The sequence below is a fragment of the Halictus rubicundus genome, chromosome 4 (genome assembly GCF_050948215.1).
Source record: "Halictus rubicundus isolate RS-2024b chromosome 4, iyHalRubi1_principal, whole genome shotgun sequence".
Lineage (NCBI taxonomy): Eukaryota > Metazoa > Arthropoda > Insecta > Hymenoptera > Halictidae > Halictus > Halictus rubicundus.
Genome location: NC_135152.1, coordinates 14,123,751 through 14,142,589, shown reverse-complemented (window position 1 = coordinate 14,142,589; position 18,839 = coordinate 14,123,751). Strand labels below are relative to the sequence as shown.

General features: G+C 42.1%; 2 protein-coding genes across 4 annotated transcripts in view; one reads left to right on the top strand and one right to left on the bottom strand.

The window, feature by feature from the left end:
- The window catches only part of Syn (synapsin), a 65,450-nt gene that overhangs the window by 31,893 nt on the left and 14,718 nt on the right, over positions 1-18,839 (bottom strand). The window lies entirely within an intron of this gene.
- Timp (Tissue inhibitor of metalloproteases) overlaps positions 1-18,839 on the top strand; it is a 46,709-nt gene that overhangs the window by 22,462 nt on the left and 5,408 nt on the right. Inside the window, exons 1-2 of one of the 2 annotated variants that reach the window (XM_076787041.1) lie at positions 308-365; positions 740-933. The exons of the other annotated variant lie outside the window; for it this stretch is intronic. The gene's annotated coding sequence lies outside the window, so the exon portion shown is untranslated. Of the gene's footprint in view, positions 1-307; positions 366-739; positions 934-18,839 lie in introns of those variants that run through there. 2 annotated transcript variants of the gene reach the window in all.

Sequence of the window (18,839 nt, the reverse complement as noted above, 5' to 3'; positions counted from 1 at the left end):
CTTATCGATGTATCCACGAGTACCTGGCAATGGTACCGTATCCATAGCGCATGAAACAGTGCCAAAAATGCTCGACTAATGTCGTTGACATGTTATTTCGATACAAGTCCGATACCGCCGCCCGGTGCTCGGGAATTGATAGATATTACTATTAATGAGCCGGCCCCTCGGAATTGGTCCCACCACCATCGGTGCGACGTATGAGCTCAGAGCTCATGCGTGCACACACGTACGGATGCTGCCGCGCGGAATATAATAGCGGTAATGCGATGGAACTGGGGCAGTTCTGCTTTGACGCGCGTCTTAGAAGCCTCCACCTGCTCCGCTCTGCTACCGGGCCGCGAATTTTTATTTTTGGAACCGAGGTTCGTTCCTTGTCACGATTCAATTGGTCGCGAGTTCGGGCCGAGTCATGGCCCCTAACACGTTCGCGAATCGATTATTCAAAAATCCGATCAAACCCGTGCTCTCATGAAATATCTGAACCCTTGTGTACGCGTTAACATACGAATCGTACGAATCTCTTAGCATTCAATTTTCAAGCTGAAAATCGATGTGCTCGGAAAATAGAAGCTTGTAAATCTCAAAATCTTTATTTCTCTGAATTTTAAAAGCGAAAACGCTCAGAAAATTGTGCGAGCGATCGAAACTCACCGATTCGATGCTCGAAATACTCAGAAGATAGGGAACATGTACAAATCTTTTACCTGTTCGAGTTTAAGGACGAAAATGATTTCAGCAAACGGGAAACTGGCCAGCCGGTCGTCGTCTACACAAGAGTTGATGTATTTTTATTGTTCGAGACATTCGACTGTGTGATCGAGTGAATTGTTCCAGTTTACGAGACTCTCTGTTAACTTGTCGCTTGGCTGGACCGTATCAAGTAGTATCGTGCTCGTCTTGGAGTAATCGTGCCCTCCCGGGGAAACTAGAGTAAGTTCATCCACATCAATTTAATCGATGCACCGCGAGTCATCTTGCTAAAGGTTGCGCCGATGGAATGCAACAAGCATCCGCGACCGATGACCGTCAACTCGCGCGCAGTCACGTCGAAACTCACTTTCCTCCGTCGTGAACATTTCGTTCGTTTATTTTTCCCGGGATTGGTTACCGGGATACTCGGGAGTCTTCCTGGATAATCGATTCTTCGAGTCACGCGTTTGTTCTCGCGCGTCTCATGAAAAAAATTCTTGCTTCGCAGGTACTTGTTTGTCTACGCTATCTTTTGTTTTGACAGTCGCCTGTGTGAGTTGAGTCAGTTTGTGCGCGCGAATCTGAAAATAACGCTTTTCGGCACCTGGAAGTGTTCAGATGTCATGAACGCACATTTCGGCGCCTGTATGATAGCAAAAAACCTGTACAACTTAGATTCATTTCTAAACTTGTCATCGAGATTTTAAAAGAGCTTAGAAACTTTCATTAGCCCTAATTCCTGCTGTTTTGAATGTATAATTTCAGTGTGTGCTTGATGTACGATCATTTAGTCGTTCATCGAGCTCTGAAAGAATATAAGTTAGTAATATAAATTTTTAGAGTCGTTGTAAATAGAAAGATACAATTTTGGAAGCTATATCAGTTTCATTTGCGGGAAAAATTTTTTATAGTTTTTGGAGACGTTTGAATTTGCAGTTTCTCTTTTTTTGTCTTCAGTTTCCCAGCTGCTGCATTATGTAAAAATATTTTGGAGGAAAACGAACACTGTTTTGCAAAACTAGAGTATCAAGCAGTTATTATTTGTTTTTACGAGATTGTCACAAATTTTCCAGGGTCGGAAACGTAGTGTTCTACTTTTTGAATCCACTGTATTCTCGACGACTTGTAAAACACATTTCCATAAAACATGTCATTCGCGACACACGTTTTGTTACGGAAGATATTGTTCTGCACGATCGATCGTGGTCTTCCATGAATTAACGAACAGCAAAAGCGTTAACAATGATCTTCGCGGAAGCATTTCCTCAGAGAAACGAGGCCATAATGATACTAAATGAGCGAAGTAGAAACTAGAAACGTGTCTTCACCGTGCGACGCATTGTCTCCGCGCACGTTTCAAGCGACGCTAGAAACGTGAGGCCGTCATTATGCTCGGCGCAATTATCAATTTGCGACACTCGGCAAAACATGTATCGTCATAACAACGCGTCTTTCAGGCCGGACCAGGCCTTTCGCTAAATCGTTCGTTAATCGAACGTTGTTTCTAACAAATGGCTCGGAAAATGTAAATTATTTGCGCGCGCGCGCGAGCGAGCGAGCTCGTCGCGCTCGTCGATTTATCTCGGAGCAACGGCGAATCGAATCGTGCCACCAAGTTGCTGTGGCGACCATTCATTAGCTCGATGATTGATCGATCGTATAATTAATACTTGTCCGAACGACTGCTTTCGCGCGGGCACGCTACTTCGCGGTCTTCTTCTAACGATCCGACAGCGTATAATGATCCGACTGTTTCTGTGGAAACTTTTCGATTCCCTTTACATCTCACCGGGACGCGTACACGTGTAGAATGTGTAGAATCGACGGGCGAAGTGTGTCCGTGCTGTTTCTCTAATGAGCGAGATCAATTTCAGTTTGCCGGCGCGATAATTACTCTATTCGATCTGTCGCCACCATTCCTGGAATAAGCTACAGTGACTCCCACTAATATTCGTACGCTCTTAAAAATCGCATAACCTTGTCAATATTGGACTATGCTACTTGAATTTTTTTGAGAAGTTAGAACAATCGGAACAATCGGATCACTAGGTAACGTGAGAAAAGTCTTTGATTAAAATTGCCGAAAGTGCAGAGAAAATACTAAAAGTTGTGTTTTGCAACTTTTTTGTGCGGACTTGCATCGAAAATTTAGAATGTACGATTTGTAGATGAATTATACGTATTCTGAGAATTTCATAAAAATCGGTCAATGTTGCAATGAGCTGCAGATGTTCAGTTTTAGATCAGTTTTAGATCTTCAGTTCAGATGTTAAGTTTTCATCGTTAAACGTTTGTAGCTCGGTGCAATGTTAATTGATTTAGATGAAATATTCAGAATATATATAATTGATACAGATGTACAAAACGTACTTTTGAAATTGTTAATATAAGCCCTCATAAAAAAGTTGCAAAATACAACTTTTAGTACTTTCTCTGTAATTTCGACCAAGTGCAATTTTAATCAAACACTTTTCTCACGTTATGTAGTGATCGAATTGTTCTAACTTCTCAAAGAAGTTCAAGTAGTATAGTCCAATATTGACAAAGTTAATTTTTAAGAGCGTACGAATATTAGTGAGAGTCACAGTAGCTGGAGTAAGATCAAACCAAATGACCAAGTGAGACGAAATTCTGCTGACAGAATTTGTTTACCCTGGTTTTGTGTCGAGCGTTTACAAACCCTCTGACCTGCCTAGCATAACCTGACCCGATAACTGCTTTTCGGTGACCTTGATCAAATTAAACGCGACTCGAATTCTTTTTTATTAATATTTATTTAATGTTGCTTCAACATCAAAGGTCATTAGCAACACGGTACATTTTCTTACAATATTTAATACATGAAATCCGAGTCTGAATTCTGTATTTTATACAGAATGGGTAAGGGTCCAGGCAACTTAGCATTTTTCCTTTCATTCTCATATCTTTTGCATTCCATTATTAGATGATTTATGTTAACTGGTACTTTACAAATACCGCAGATCGTGTTTTCTTTCTTATTCAACAAAAATGAATGGGTTATTTCTGTGTGCCCAATTCTGATTCTAGAAATTGAAGTTTGAATTAGACGCGAAATTTTTGCGGAATCGATTTCGCCCGGTTCGAATAATATTTCCGATCATGGACGATTGGAGCAAAATCCCGCGAGGAAACCAGTCGGCTCCGTTGAGTTTTCGATCGGGTTTTCTCTAAAGGAAAACCAGAAGTCCCCGGGCAAGCAAGACGCGCACGAAGTAGCGAGGAAAGCTGCAACGGGATCGATCGAAGAATTTACACGGGAAACCTTGAAGGTGATACTCGACCGGAGCTGTCAATATATAATATTTGATATGTACGGCTTATTTCGTTTGCGTAACCGGTTCCAGGATTTACGCACACATCTTATCGACTGATTTCATGCGGTAGAATTTTTACTAATCCCGTTTAATGTTTATGCACGTTCCACGGCCGGAATCGCATCTTGTAACGAGCCGTTTTGAATCCTGTCCGGCGGTGTACTTTCGCGGTTGCTAATGGAAAGAAAAATGCTTCGGATCCAGTCTCCCCGCGATCGAATACACCCCGTAGATCCGTTTCGCAATTAATGCACGTTCTGTGTAATGGGAGATGTAAAATGCTGAGCGATCCGGACCCCGGGATTCGTTAATAGATTATATCATTAGAGCCGCGTTTGGAAACCCGTACACCGTATTTAGCATGACCGATTATGAAAGGCGCTAATTGCCGGCTACATAAACGCCCCGTCAGCCGCATTCCCGTCGAGTATGCGGGAAAATTATACCGCTCCGATTCTCCGAGCCCTATTATACCCGTTGCAATTTCACGCTCGGCGAATTAGCATCCGTGCAAGAAAGTGTGGAAAGTTGTAAAAATGATGGTTCAAGCACTGTTTACCCGGCGCTGTCAATACGATGTATTAATTGAATGTTTACCGTGCGTGCATGCAAACGAGAGGCATCGGGTCGAAGGTTCTACGCATCTCGAGATCTCGTAATCTGTACACGCTTGCTTTTCGAACCCTTCTGTCACTATGGCAGTCACAGTGGTATCATAGTGTGACTACAATGGGTACATTGTGAAATATTTCGTTTGATCTTTCGAAGTTGTATCAACTTCTTGAATTAATTTAAACAACTTCTTATAGTATTGGCATAACAAACGTATTCATACTCGAACAGTAGTATGCAAGATTATTTGTGTAATCGTTAATATTTCTTTAATTCTCATTTTTCCTACGAACACGAAGCGACGGACTCACTTGAAAATGTCAAAAGCGATTTGTTCTTCTTAGAAATCGTGTGAATATTTTTAGCAATCTATAGTGTGGTTAAAAAATACACCATTGTATTAGGAAGGGTCTACAGTATCGTTCTATGGAAGAATCATTCGCATAGCTTTCACGGTTGAAGCAGGAAAAATGGTTAAAGATGAATATGTTACTTCTAAATATCTCCAAAATGGAGTGGCGACGAAAAAAGTGTATCTCGCTCAACTTTAAGTATTTCGGCTTGCAAAAAAGTACATTGTACACTCCAAGCAATAGTAAACGCGTGTGCAAACAGTGAACACAAAACAGTTTCCTGATTTCTTTAAAAAAAATCACAAAGCTGGCCGGAAAAATGACCCCCTTGAAGTTTAAAGCAGAGATGAGGTATTGTCCTAGGATCTTTTGTGCAACTCTATTTCTGATGAGTGTACAAGAGTTGATTAGATGAATCAGATGGTTTGTTAGCCAAGTCTGAAGAGTCTCGCGCAAGCCTTGAAGAGGTCGTTGCGTGTGTTATTGACGACATGTCGAAAGAAATGCCCGATAAATCATATCGGAGATGAGCAGGCGCCAATTCATTCGGCAAAATTCGACCGTAACTTCGATTAACGTGGAACAGGTAGCTCTCGAGGTTAATGAATATGCAAACGAGCCCTGACGAAAACGGTACTCTGATGAGATACCACTTCGTCGTGACCGCCATTAACAATGGACCGCCGCGCCGCTGTCGGTACGCCCGATTCCTAATAAATTTTTCCACGGCTCCGTACGGTAGCCTAATCTCCCCGCGTGCCTGCTAAAGGGTTGTTATTACCCTTAACGAGATGCGCTTCGTTATGCATTCCGATAGGTCGTCCCGTGCAATTTGCCGCCTCGAATATCGGCAGGATCTCAGAATTTACGTTTCAACGGGTCCATCGTTTTGTCGGTGGCGGACAAAAGAGCGGCGTTAAAAGTCGCCGCGATTATTAACATGATAATAAAGTTCTTCGACGAGGCCCGACGTCGGTGGATCAAACGAACGGACCCCGAAGAACAGTAGGAAGAGAAGGTACGAAGTAGCAGCTTGGATCAGTTTCGAACCGATGTCAAATTCCCAGAGCTTTCAGAATATTTTCCGAAACTATTCTGCTCGTCCGATCGATCATAGCAGGCGACCTTCGCCTTTTCTATTTATTGACGCTGCAATGTGCGTACCGAGCTTCAAGGTCAAAAGAAGCGGCCGCCTCGGTTCTTGCAGTGCAGATTATTTGTTTCATCCACGAAATAAAATAAATCTAGGAATTCTGCGGGCTGGGAGCCTTTGGTAAACCCGGTGGCGTAACGGGAACTCGAAATAGTTTTTTTTCCAACCTTTTCTTCGAATTCCTTCCTAAAATTTATTTAGCCTTTGTTCGTGCCCTTAGAAATAGTCTCTGTCATTTTCTTCGTCAACGAAACCAAGATTTCTCATCTCTTCCAACCAGATAATGTTGAAGAAAACGAAATTGTTCGTTAGGTTTCACCAATTACAAATTGTTCGGCACGCTTCAGGAAACCGTTCACAGTAAAGTTTTGATCTAAGCTCGTGTCGTGTAGGGCCACCATTTTCCTGTGACCGTCAATTAAACCGGTAAATACAGTTCAAACTATATTATGTTTACTGTCACTTTAATCAGAAAAATGCCAGCAATAAGTTGATGAAACTCCCGTAAAAAAGTAATGAAAAATAAAGAAGTTTTGTAATTGGATTGGTAGTGGTTCCCGGCGACCGAGACAGCTCGGGTGTGCCCTCCAGTGGAAGGGTTAGGCGAACTGATTAGTATCGCGTAGCTCCGTTCGGCTTAGATCAAGACTTTACTGTAACAAGAATTTTGTTCAAACAGTTCAATGTTACTCTTCACATTTAATTCCAAAGCTTCGTTGTTTCCACCAGAGCAAATCATTCTCCTAAATGCATCATCTTCGATTCAGTTTTCAGAAGAGTTTTCAAAAGAGTACAGAGTGTTTGATGTTGCCCATCAGACGAGATCGTGTTCACCAGCGGCATTGCATACTTAAAAGCATCATTCAACCACGCGATGCTCCTTTAATTTTCAAGATTATCACTGGCAACGTTCGCTGCAGCAGATACAAGAACGTAATCGGACAACTGATAAAGTGCTAGGGCAACGAATTAATTTGTACTCCTAACATCTCGCATCGATCGGTCGGAATAATTAATTTCTTCGTTTCACCGATTGATTCGCGGCCAGCCAGCTATCTTCGCATCGGCGAGCGTGTTTTCAAATCGGAGATTTATTAATATTCTCCGCTGCATATCTCGCCGTCTATCCGATCGGTTGACTCATCCATCAGTAGCAGATTAATTTATAGGAATTCGTCAATACCCGCGCGAGAACAACCGAGCACCGATCATCTCCTCCGCCGGACAATAAATAACATCCTCGTACAGCTGGTTACAGCATGCCTGCTGTCGTCGCTAATTTTCTTTCGCGCTGCCGCCGCGGCAAGAAAATGTTAATTGAACAGGTTTTGTTCCACGCCCCTTCTACGCGCGGGATCGGCTGCACGAAACCGGCCGCGGCCGACAATAAAAATCGCGGAGCATTTGGACAGCTCGGAGAATTCATGTGCGACGAATTGCGCAGACCTCTTCGCGTTAACGTTTCTTCGATATTATCTGTTCTGTTGCGCAGCGTGTCACTGTGCCGGCGCGAAATTCCCGGCCGTCAAACCGCGCCGATTTCAAAAGCTGCGCCATCGCGAAACAGAATACGACACCGGGACACACCGATGATAGCTGCGAAGCGATACGGAATAGCCTAAGCTGTCTAATGGACGCGTAAATCCGCCTACTGTAGATCGTAAACAATTAGAAGAATGTCTGGTGTGCAACGCGGTAGTTTGTCATGCCTTCGGCTTGCAAGTTTCTTGGAAGTTATCATTTTCAATTGTTCGATCGGTTAGGTCATCGTCTCGAACGATTTTCCTCGTTCGCCCACGATGATTCGAGAAAGTATGCACATACGAATACGCGAAATAATATTTTGGAGAAAATTGCATTTTTGAAATTACCACCGTGGCTGGACGGTAGAAAATTCGGTAGAATGTTTTACACGACATTGAAACATTAACAACATTCACCGAGTTAAAAAGGGCCAGCTGCAAACAAGATTAAACAAAATTTACAGAATAACACAGTGTATGGGAGATGAATCTTATCTGTGTACGAGTATTCTAAAAAGGCATTGTTAAATGATATAATTATTAACATAGTAACCTTTAGAAGTGGACTACGAGTACAATGCAATCGGTACTCTTTCACAGCAGAAAATTAGCATCTCAATTTAAATATCAAAGGGTGCCCGTGTTTGCGAGTGACTTAATTCTTTCCAGCTTCGCAGAAGTATTAAAAGAGTTTAGAACGCCGCAAAATATATGTATCATTACACGTATCTTCAATTAGTCCTCTCGCATAGAATATGAATTACTCCTTCGGTGCCTCAGCCGATCTATTAGCATTTCCACACACTCTCGCTCCACTACTCCATTCGCGTCATCGTCCCGAATGCCTAACTATGTAAACATTCGAAATGAAATATCCACTTGAAGCATCGGAGTAAGAGTGCCTCAATCATTGCTGAAACGATCAATCCATAAACCGAAGAATATCCATTTCAGTGCTCGTCGATAAAATTTCTTCGAGGAATATTAATCAGTTCTCCGTTAATGACGAGCATTTGTACGAGGCAACTGATTTACCGAACAAGGCCAGAAAGGTAATCTTTAACAACTCCACCGTCCGACATTGTCAAGAAAGACAGAAAGACTAATTTGTGCATAGAAACTAATGAAAGACAAAACATCCAATTCTTCTTCCTTTACTAGTCAATCTGTATCGCTAGTAGACTGCGGATGCGAAATAAAAATGGTCCATGACATTCGTACGGATCAAACAATTAAATAAATATGCATTTCCTCTTTCAGTAGTTTAAATAAGTCGAGTCGAAAAATATCGTTCAGTTATTCTAATGTTTTACAGTTTTTCATTTGACCACTCCGTTGTTGCCATGAAAACCACATTCTAATCATCCGCATGAAGTCCACTGGAGAGATCAACATTGATCCCGAAGAAGTAGTCTGAAAAATATTGTAAAATAAAATTGGCGAGCGAAGGTTTGATCTAGTAATGGCTGCCACGAGGTCGTCGAGAGCATCCTCCCAGCGAGATTAATATAACTCAATAAAATTAATACATCACTCAATAAGTCCCCGGTCTGACACATATATGGCAATATTGTTGACAGACCCACCTGATTTCCGGGTAGTACTAACCTTCAAACAGTACGTGTCAAAATTTCATGGCATTCTGACCGTTAGTTTAGAGGTTAGAGTCGTTTTAGTGAGCCCAGTTTTGTAATTTTCAAGACAATGGATAGGAAGGAATTTCGTGTGTTGATTAAACACTGTTTTTTTGATGGGGAAAAATACTGTTGGAGCCAAACAGTGGCTTGATAAGCATTATGGGGACTCTGCACCAGGGAAATCAACTATTATTGACTGGTATGCTGAATTTAAACGCGGTCGTACAAGCACCGATGATGCAGAACGCTCTGGTCGCCCAAAATCGGCAGTTGTTCCGGAAAACATAAAAAATGTCCACAAAATAGTTTTAGAAGACCGTAAAATGAAGTTGCGTGAGATAGCTGACCTTGAAGATGTCAGAAGGTAGTGTCTTTACAATTTTACATGAAAATTTGGGCATGCGCAACTTGCTTTCGAAGTGGGTGTCGCGTTTGCTCACACCGGACCAGAAACGACAACGCGTCGACGATTCAGAGCGCTGTTTCGAGCTGTTCAAGCGAAATAAAAAGGATTTCTTGCGTCGGTATGTGACAATGGATCAAACATGGATCCACCACTCCACGCCTGAATCAAAAAGATCGTCAGCTGAGTGGACAGCAGCCGGTGAAAGTCGTCCAAAGCGACCAAAAACTGAAAAGTCGGCTGGCAAGATTATGGCATCCGTATTTTGGGACTCGCATGGAATTTTGTTCATCGACTATCTTGAGAAAGGCAAAACCATCAATAGTGAATATTACATGGCATTATTGGATCGATTGAGTGCAGAAATCAAGAAAAAAACGGCCCCACATGGAAAAGAAAAAAGTGCTGTTTCACGAGGACAATGCCCCGTGTCACAAGTCGATGAAAACAATGGTTAAATTCGATGAATTACGCTTTGAATTGCTTCCCCACCCACCGTACTCTCCAGATTTGCCGCCCAGCGACTACTGGCTTTTTGCAGACATGAAAAAGATGCTCGAGGGAAAGAAATTTGGCTCAAATGAAGAAGAGAGCGCCGAAACTGAGGCTTATTTTCAGAGCAAAGACAAATCGTTTTACATAAAGGGCATCGAAAAGTTAGAGGAGCGTTGGAATGAATGTATCACTCTTGAAGGAGAGTATGTTGATGAATACAAATTTGTTTTTCTTAGTTAGACCGGAGACTTATCGAGTGATGTGTTAGATTACAGCGTTTAGAACGCAGTCACAGCCGAGTAGAATCCCACGCGAGATTCTCCACGGTAAACGAGAAAAAAAAAAAAAAGAAAGATAGAAGAATCCGGAGAGATGGAATCGAATTCCGAAATTCGCGCAGTCGTGCTCTAAATAGCGCAGCGGTGGGATAATTTATCGCGCCGGGCGCAAATATACAACGACGGGGACCGTAAGGTACAAGTTGTAATAGCCGGTCAGCGAGTTGTAATGGAACCTGCAAATGAAAGCGCGAGGCGCGGAGAAAGTCGGCACGGGCGCGTAGGTAGAAAAAGATTCAGCTAGACGCATTAGCGGGTCCGCAATCACGGATAGTGCACTTCGACGACGCTCTTTGACAATCCCGTCGGCCTCGGACGTTGCCCCGTATATTTCGGCTTGAAAAAACCCCTTCGCGAATCTCGGTCGAGAGACTTTGAAACGCGCGAGAATAGAAAGAGGACAACAACAAACGCGACTCTCTCTCTCTCTCGCTCTCGCGAACGCAGAAAACATTCGCGTTTTACGGCGACGCTTTATATGCAATACCGTTCCGATCTCCCCGGGGCTTTAATGAAGATATACAAAAGCGATAAACGTTACGGCAGGACGTGAAATACTCCTTTCGTCGGCGCCGCACAATAAATTCGCGCCTTGTGTTTATGAAGTTACGTAAAGTCACGTGGCGACGACGCGAGCGTGATTTTAGTGCGGCCCGATAACGGAAACCCGAAGCTGAATCAATCGGCCGGCGACTTTGATAGTACGATTATGCAAGGTTCCTCGAACACGGAGACGACGCGACTTTCCTGAAAGCACTTCGACGATATCGACAGTCGAATTCACTGAATCGAATGTATTGAATTTCAATGAGACGACCGTGGGATTCTTCGGCTAGAAAAATCACGGGCTACCTTAGATAAATTCCCCGTCAGTTTGATCACTTTTAATACTGGATACCACAGTCCCGGAGAAAATGACAGCACACGCGTGCTATCTTTAACCCTTTGCACTCGAGTGGTGACTCTAAAGCACCACTAGAAATTGTTGTGGCACTATTTCAAAGAAATTACAAAAAATATTACAAAATATTTGTTACATTACGAAATTTGTATTCAATAGATTACTAAACATTGAAATATTATATGTTGAAATTGGATCAGTTTCGTACGAATAAAATGAAAATATTCCAAGACGGAAGAAAAATTTAGTTTTAGAATGAAAATAGCGCCGAGTGCAAAGGGTTAATTTCTTGAAAATTAGTATTTCTGAATGTAGTACATCATAATTGTTACGATCTGGAGAGACGAAACGTGTTAGTAAAAAAGGTTAACACCAGATTTACGGGATCCGTTAAAGTGACGGATTCTAACATTTTTAATTCACGAATATTCAGATTGCAAACATGGATCCATGAGGAATTATTTGACAAATTGATTTCTCTAGGTATATATTATTAAAAAAATGGCTACAGATTTTGATTGATGTGTTCATGTTATTTTTATAAGGAAATGGAAAATAGTCATTTTTAGTGCTCCGTAAACCTAGTGTTAAGTTCGCTAGCTTTCTGAGCAAGCAGATGAAATATACAAATAGGGCGAAGCACACTTGTGCTTCGTGCTGATATCTTTCAATAGTCTGCGAGTTGCCAAGCAGTTAACAAGTCAAGTTTTAAAGTTAAACATCGACATAGGCTGCGGGCAAAAATTAAGTTAAACTGAAATTGCAAGGATTATTGAATTAAAAAGTCAAAATGTTGTTGTCTCCTAAATTTCAAAGATTGTTAAAAGAAGTCGCAAGGTATTATACATTTTGTTAAGAGATCCAGCAAATTATGGGAGGAAGAAAAATTGTGGGAGACCGCCAACATTATCAGAACGGGATAAAACAGCAATTATTCGTATTGCTTGGAACTCGACATTGACATCACGTGAAATTGCTGAAAAAGCAGGCATCACTGCAAATGTCCGAAGTGTTCGTCGTGTTCTTCAGACGTGCAAGTTTATTCAAAGATTGAAAATGAAGCAAAATCCTCCGTTAACGAAACATCATAAGGAGCAGCGATTAACATTTGCAAAAGAACGTATTTTACTGGAAGAAGAAATGAAGACGTATTTTATTTACGGACGAAAAGAAGTCCAATATGGACGGCCCAGATGGATTTTCATTGTATATTTCTTCTGCTTGCTCAGAAAGCTAGCGAGGTTAACCTTATTTACAAACAGGTTTCGTCTCTGTGCGTCACAACAATTCTGATATTATACAAAAATTCTAAGCGATCTTCGAGAAATTAAAGTCATTTTGTCCGGGACTGTAGCGTATCGTTTTAGAATCCTGGGCTGCGTCCCTCAGGACATTTTGTCCCCGTTCTACTGGCTTCTAAATATTTACATTCGAGTATGTTCAGTATCTTTCGTTATCTTTCTCTGTTTATCTGACACGAAGCGACTTCTTTCCGGTCACTGTTGCGTACATTTGCAGTAGCAAACGTCGAAAGCTTTATCGATTTGCTAACATCATAGTTGCAATACACGATCGTTTCAAAACCATTTCTTAAAATTCATTCCGAACCATTTCGAGGCCTTCGAGGACCGAGTCGACGTAAAATTAGAACATTCTAATGCTCGTATAAATGTCGGTGTAAAACGAATTTCATTCGAGTACGAGCAAACATAAAAGCGAAGTAAACGGCGCGTGCGTAAAATAGAAAGTCCTGCGTATGATAAACCGCAATAATTTCGCTGACACCGAGCGAGTCCGAGAATTTATTAGCAGTTTGCAAAATTCAGCAGCATTTTTCCGACGGCTTCGCGGGTAAAATTGCCTCGTTAGAATATCGCGCGGTAATCTCGTCGAGTGATTGCAATTGTTATTTATTTGTTCTCGGGGATCGAACAAATTCCTGGCGCCATTATCATAAGGAGGGACGATAAATCGTCATTTGCGGCACCTCGGAGCGTTGAATTATCGTAAGGCCTTATATTATTCGTGGTTGGTGCTAGGCGCGAGAAAAGTGCGGGAGAGTTATAATATCGCACTTATATGTGCGCCCGTGTTAGATTACCATAAGTATGAGGTGTAACGCGGCTACATGGCCCGACCACTCGTTCACATTTACCAAGCTCTCTCTCTCTCTCCCTCTCTCTCTCTCTCTCTCTCTCTCTCTCTCTGGTTCTCTCTCGCCCCTCGTGCACGATCTTATTCGGAGTTTAAGGTTAATTGGCATAGCCTTGCACACTTATTTACGTCCGCGCAATCACAAATCTCCGTTACAGACAGGAATTATCGATCGTAAATTACTCTGTACATTGTACCGAAGCCGCGAGCCCGCGGTTGTTCATTTCGCAAACACGGGACGATAATGGGGCCCTTATTCGACAGTAATAAAAACAGAGACATTTTTACGTTCGTCCGGCTCGCGTAGAGAACGATCCTCGAAGAAAGTACCGGTACGGGGAACCGTGCAGACAAATCGCTCGATTTTCAATTGCAATTTTCTTTGCGCCGGTGTAAAGTCGACGATTCAGTCAACAGTGACCGTGGAAAAAGTTTACCGACAAAATCGTTGCATAATTCAGGAAGGTCCTATCAATACAATGTTATATACGGTACCTATCAATAAAATGTTTTCAATCATGAAAATGGTCCTCGTATCGCTGCATTGAATGCACGGTCTAATTTCCAGCCATAAAAAGCTCGTTCCATCGTTGTGCGCTCTTGTCAAGGTCGAGATTATTTCGCGCGTGTAATGGCCAGCGCAATTTCGTTCCTCGCTTTCTATATCGGCCGAAGGTCGGCCGATATCGCATCTGACCCGCAGTATATCATCAGGTGCGAGGAGTCGAAGTGGGCCACAAGGAAATCGAATCCGCTTAATGTGTCACGCAATATTCCCGTGGCACTAGGTCGCTACGTGCATTAAATACGTGCGCGCACCTCGGGAGATTATGCGAATGATCACGGGGCACACACAGCGGCGTCAGGTAGGCCGCTGTCGCGTCGTAACTCAATTTTGTGGCCAAGCAAATCCCGTCGCTTGCGACGAATCAACGTGGAAACATGTGAATCGAAGAGAGAGAGAGAGAGAGAGAGAGAGAGAGAGAGAGAGAGAGAGAGAAGAGGTCGCCAGGGATGCGTCACGAGGCGTGAACCGCTGTTCACGGGCCATCGCATCGGTGTGTTTATTGTCGCCAGCGGAAATAAAACTAATGCGAGAGTGCGTGGCTGCCTATGACATCAGCCGGCCAATCAATCCGTTTTGCATGATGATGCATGAAGTGCAGCGGATGAATACCATGCGAGAATATCGCCGGCCGATCGTCGTGGGTGTGGGCGCCGCGATTTCCCCCCCGCAGACATTCTATCGCATAATTGTTCAGCATAGTTTCGCGCGTGCTGCGCAGCGGAATTATTTCACCATTTTTGTGACATAGTCGCGGGACTGTCGATGCGATCGAGATAGGACGATTCTTTCGATTAAAGCTGAAAGGATAAACGAAAACTAAGAAAAAAAGAAAACGTGTGACCAATAAGTTTTAGGAAAATATTTCATGAAGTTGACCTCTCGTTAAAGCTCCGGCATACGAAGACTCTAAGAAAGGTCAGCTTCGATAAATATTTTGCTGTGCACGGTAGTTTTATATTCACGTTACTTAGAACTCCGCAGCGAAGGCTCTTCGATTATTTAATCTTGTTTGTAAACAAGAAACTCGAGACCGCGAAGTTTCGCAAGGTGTCAAGAAGATCAAGAGAAAATACGCGCGTGTCGTTCCAAGGTTAAGTCGTCCGCGTATGCATCGCATGCGAAGATGTTTTTCTTGGTCTCGAGGTGTCGGATACGCCCGCAAATTTTCCTACCGTCAAACATTTCCAGGAACGCTAATAACAGTCTTGAATAGCAAGCCTATTGTGAAGAACGGCACCGTCTGTGCAGCTGAACTTGCACGTAACTGCAACATTCGAACACCTCGTACCATTCGGTCTCCGATTACTCTTGCGACATATCCAATTCCGGAGTGTGGTGCTAGTTTCAACATAAATAACAAAATTATAAAATATAGCCGGTGTGTGCCGCATCGGTCTCCGACCAGCCGGTTTTATGGGCCCGAAGAGTTCCAATTCAGTTGAATTGCCTGTATTATTAACACTCAGCCTACCAAACGCTGCCAGTGCACTGTCGAGCGCAACACTGTCGAATAAATTTTGCCGAACGACCGCGGAACGAATGTTTATCGTCAGTGGCGGGACGGGGCGCAACGGGGACGAATAAATTCGACGGGATCGCGAATTAAACGATGATCACCGGGTGCACCTAGAAATCCGGCCGTCCCCCGCAGACGTGTAAACTGCATTTACCAAATGCATGCTTCCGACGTTACGCTTCGCGGGCAAACGTGATGCATTGTCATTGATACGCCGCCACACGTTGTCATCCCTGCGCAAACCTCCCAATGACACGGCGCAACCAGCGTTTAATGCGTGCCGAATGGCGAATCAGTTTTCGCGTGCGATGCATTCCGCGGATGCAGTGGAATCCTTCGGAGATGCAGTCGAGCTGCTGCGCGACTGACAGCGTGCAAACAGAATATCCGGAGATGCAATTCCACCTCGAATTTAGAGATGGGATGATTTTTTGAAAGTCGAGGTTCTCGGAGAATTTAAATAAATAATTCTTATGTCGGGCGATGTTTCGTTGAACGAGTTAATAATATACTCTGATCGGTAAAGATAAATTCACCTTGGCAAGGGCTGAACTAACATACTTTCATCTACATTGTGTTATATTTTTAGTAATTTGTTGTTATAGTACAAGTTACTTCTTATGGTTTTCCTTTCTAGAGAAATTATACTTTCACTGTTAACAAGTCCGAGAACAAGTTTTAATTTAATCTCGTTTAAAAAATGTTTTCACAGTCTAGTCTTTGTTTTACTCTGAATAGTTAATGCGATTCCTAAGTGGTAGTATTCATTTCGAATATTACCTGCCCCGGGTATATTTATAGCTCTTCGGTCTACGAATAGAACCTGCGTTCTAATTTGTAATTGAATCTGCCCCCTCACCTTCATAACCAATCTAGATCTTTATGCCTAATTATATCCGACTCCGATCTTTGCTCTGACATTATACAACCGCAAGAGAAAGGGGTGCATACTATTTTCAAAACAAGCGAGTCACTTTTCATTATGAATGAAATTGTCTTGATCCGGACACCGTCTAAAAATATCTTCGCGGTAGAGCTAACGAACGCTGAACACGATGGTACCATAGTTTGTAATAATGCCTAGACTGCGGATCTTTATCCGAAATAAATAATGTTTGTATTAACTCCACGAAACGAATCTTCTGAAATTCTATTAATATATTAACTGCTTTAAAGAGAGAAAACCGGATCAAGTAATTTTCACTCGTCTGGCAGTGCTGATGTTAATTGAGCCTAAACCGCTCGCGTTAAAGTGAAATGAGAGGAACAATAGCGGTATTTAAGAGATCGTTTATCCGCGCAGTCCCAGATCCAGCCAGCTCGAATTCCACGACTGTCGAAGGTTCCGTTAGAATTGCCTAGATCTGCTAGTCGGTGGCTGGTCTATTCTCGCAGCCGAAGGAAACGCATCGTCAATGCCATCTTTTAGGCGGCTCGCATCGTTTCTGGACCGTGTGCGACTTTGTGTTACCGTTTTATATCTATATTTAGATCCGGTCCAGCTTAGGCTGACAAACTAGGTCGGATTACACTGCTTCCGCAATTCCTGTTATCGCGCATACCTCAAATTCTCCCTCCAAGGAACGCGAACTCAGCAATTTCGCGAAAATATTTCACATCTTATTGGTACCTTTTCAATATCCAAACATCATTTTTAATCAGTTGAAAATCATGACCGGACTCTTAACCCGTCAACTGCCTTTTAGAATGAAAGAATGAAGCTAAACTGTCAGGCGTATCAAAAATATTTTTCTGGCTACGAGTGGTGTACGTAAAATTCCAAAATCCCCAAATGAGAATCGTGGCAGTTAATGGGTTAATTTAAAAACATATTAAATACTAAATACTAAAGAAGAGAGAGATTTAGTAGGAGAGATTTAATAGAAAATATTAAATACTGTTTTAGTGCCCAGCTTCGAATACCGGTTTCGTCCATTTTGTCCATCGACAAATATTTTTTCCAGTGTACTATTCGTCGCATGAATTTTTTAAAAATCGCCGTGCGGAAGTGAAGCGTTTCCTCTTTTCGGTGTCTATTCATTACGCTCGGTGAACAGCAAACTCTGAATAAACCCGAAAATGTTCTTCACCGCATTCCCTCAAAGCGAAACCAGTTAGTATCTTTCACTAGATGAGTAAATTGGGCTTATAGACGCTCGTTAGAGCAGCGAGGCTTTCAAACGTCGAGTGCAGGGCATCACACCACCGAAAGCGATACTCGCTAGCAACTAGTTAAAATGGTAATTAGTCTGCGGTACTTCATGCAAATCCACACTAAAGACAAACTTAACGGAACAAAAGCGGGGGGGAAGTTTAACGTGCGTCTGCTGACAAATATAGTTACTGCAACACTGACTTCACAGTGTGTAAGTTTGCTAGTTTATAAATTGGTTATTCACTGTCTACGACTTCACCGATCTTAGAATTATAAACAGCAAAATATATCGATGTAATTTTCTGAAGTTATAACATGCTTGTGATATCAAATAGAAAATTCAATAGATTGTTGTTGGTTAACAACGAACTGCGGATTTTTAGCATTCCTGGCAAAAATGGATGGATTCCAAACAGTAGGAAGATTAATTATTCCTGATTTTTCTTTCACAATTGTGGAAATGTCTGCGTGAGAAATTTTTGAATGAATTCTTTTACTAGAGCACATACAACAAAAATTGTATGCACTTTGGTACACGGTATTTCTAATTTAAAAAAAGGTTCAAGAATATCGATACATTACCAGAACAGTATTAAAGAGTGAAATAAATGACTAAAATTTTTCTTTCGCATGGAGGTCGGCAATTCCCAATGTTTCTCTTACTTTGATACTTTAATACTTCAGTACACGGTATTTCTAATTAAAAAAAGGTTCAAGAATATCGATACATTACCAGAACAGTATTAAAGAGTGAAATAAATGACTAAAATTTTTCTTTCGCATGGAGGTCGGCAATTCCCAATGTTTCTCTTACTTTGATACTTTAATACTTCAGTACACGGTATTTCTAATTAAAAAAAGGTTCAAGAATATCGATGCATTACCAGGAAAGTATTAAAGAGTGAAATAAATGACTATAATTCTTCTTTCGCATGGAGGTCGGCAATTTCCAATGTTCCTCTTACTTTAATACTTTAATACTTCAGTACAGGGTATTTCTAAT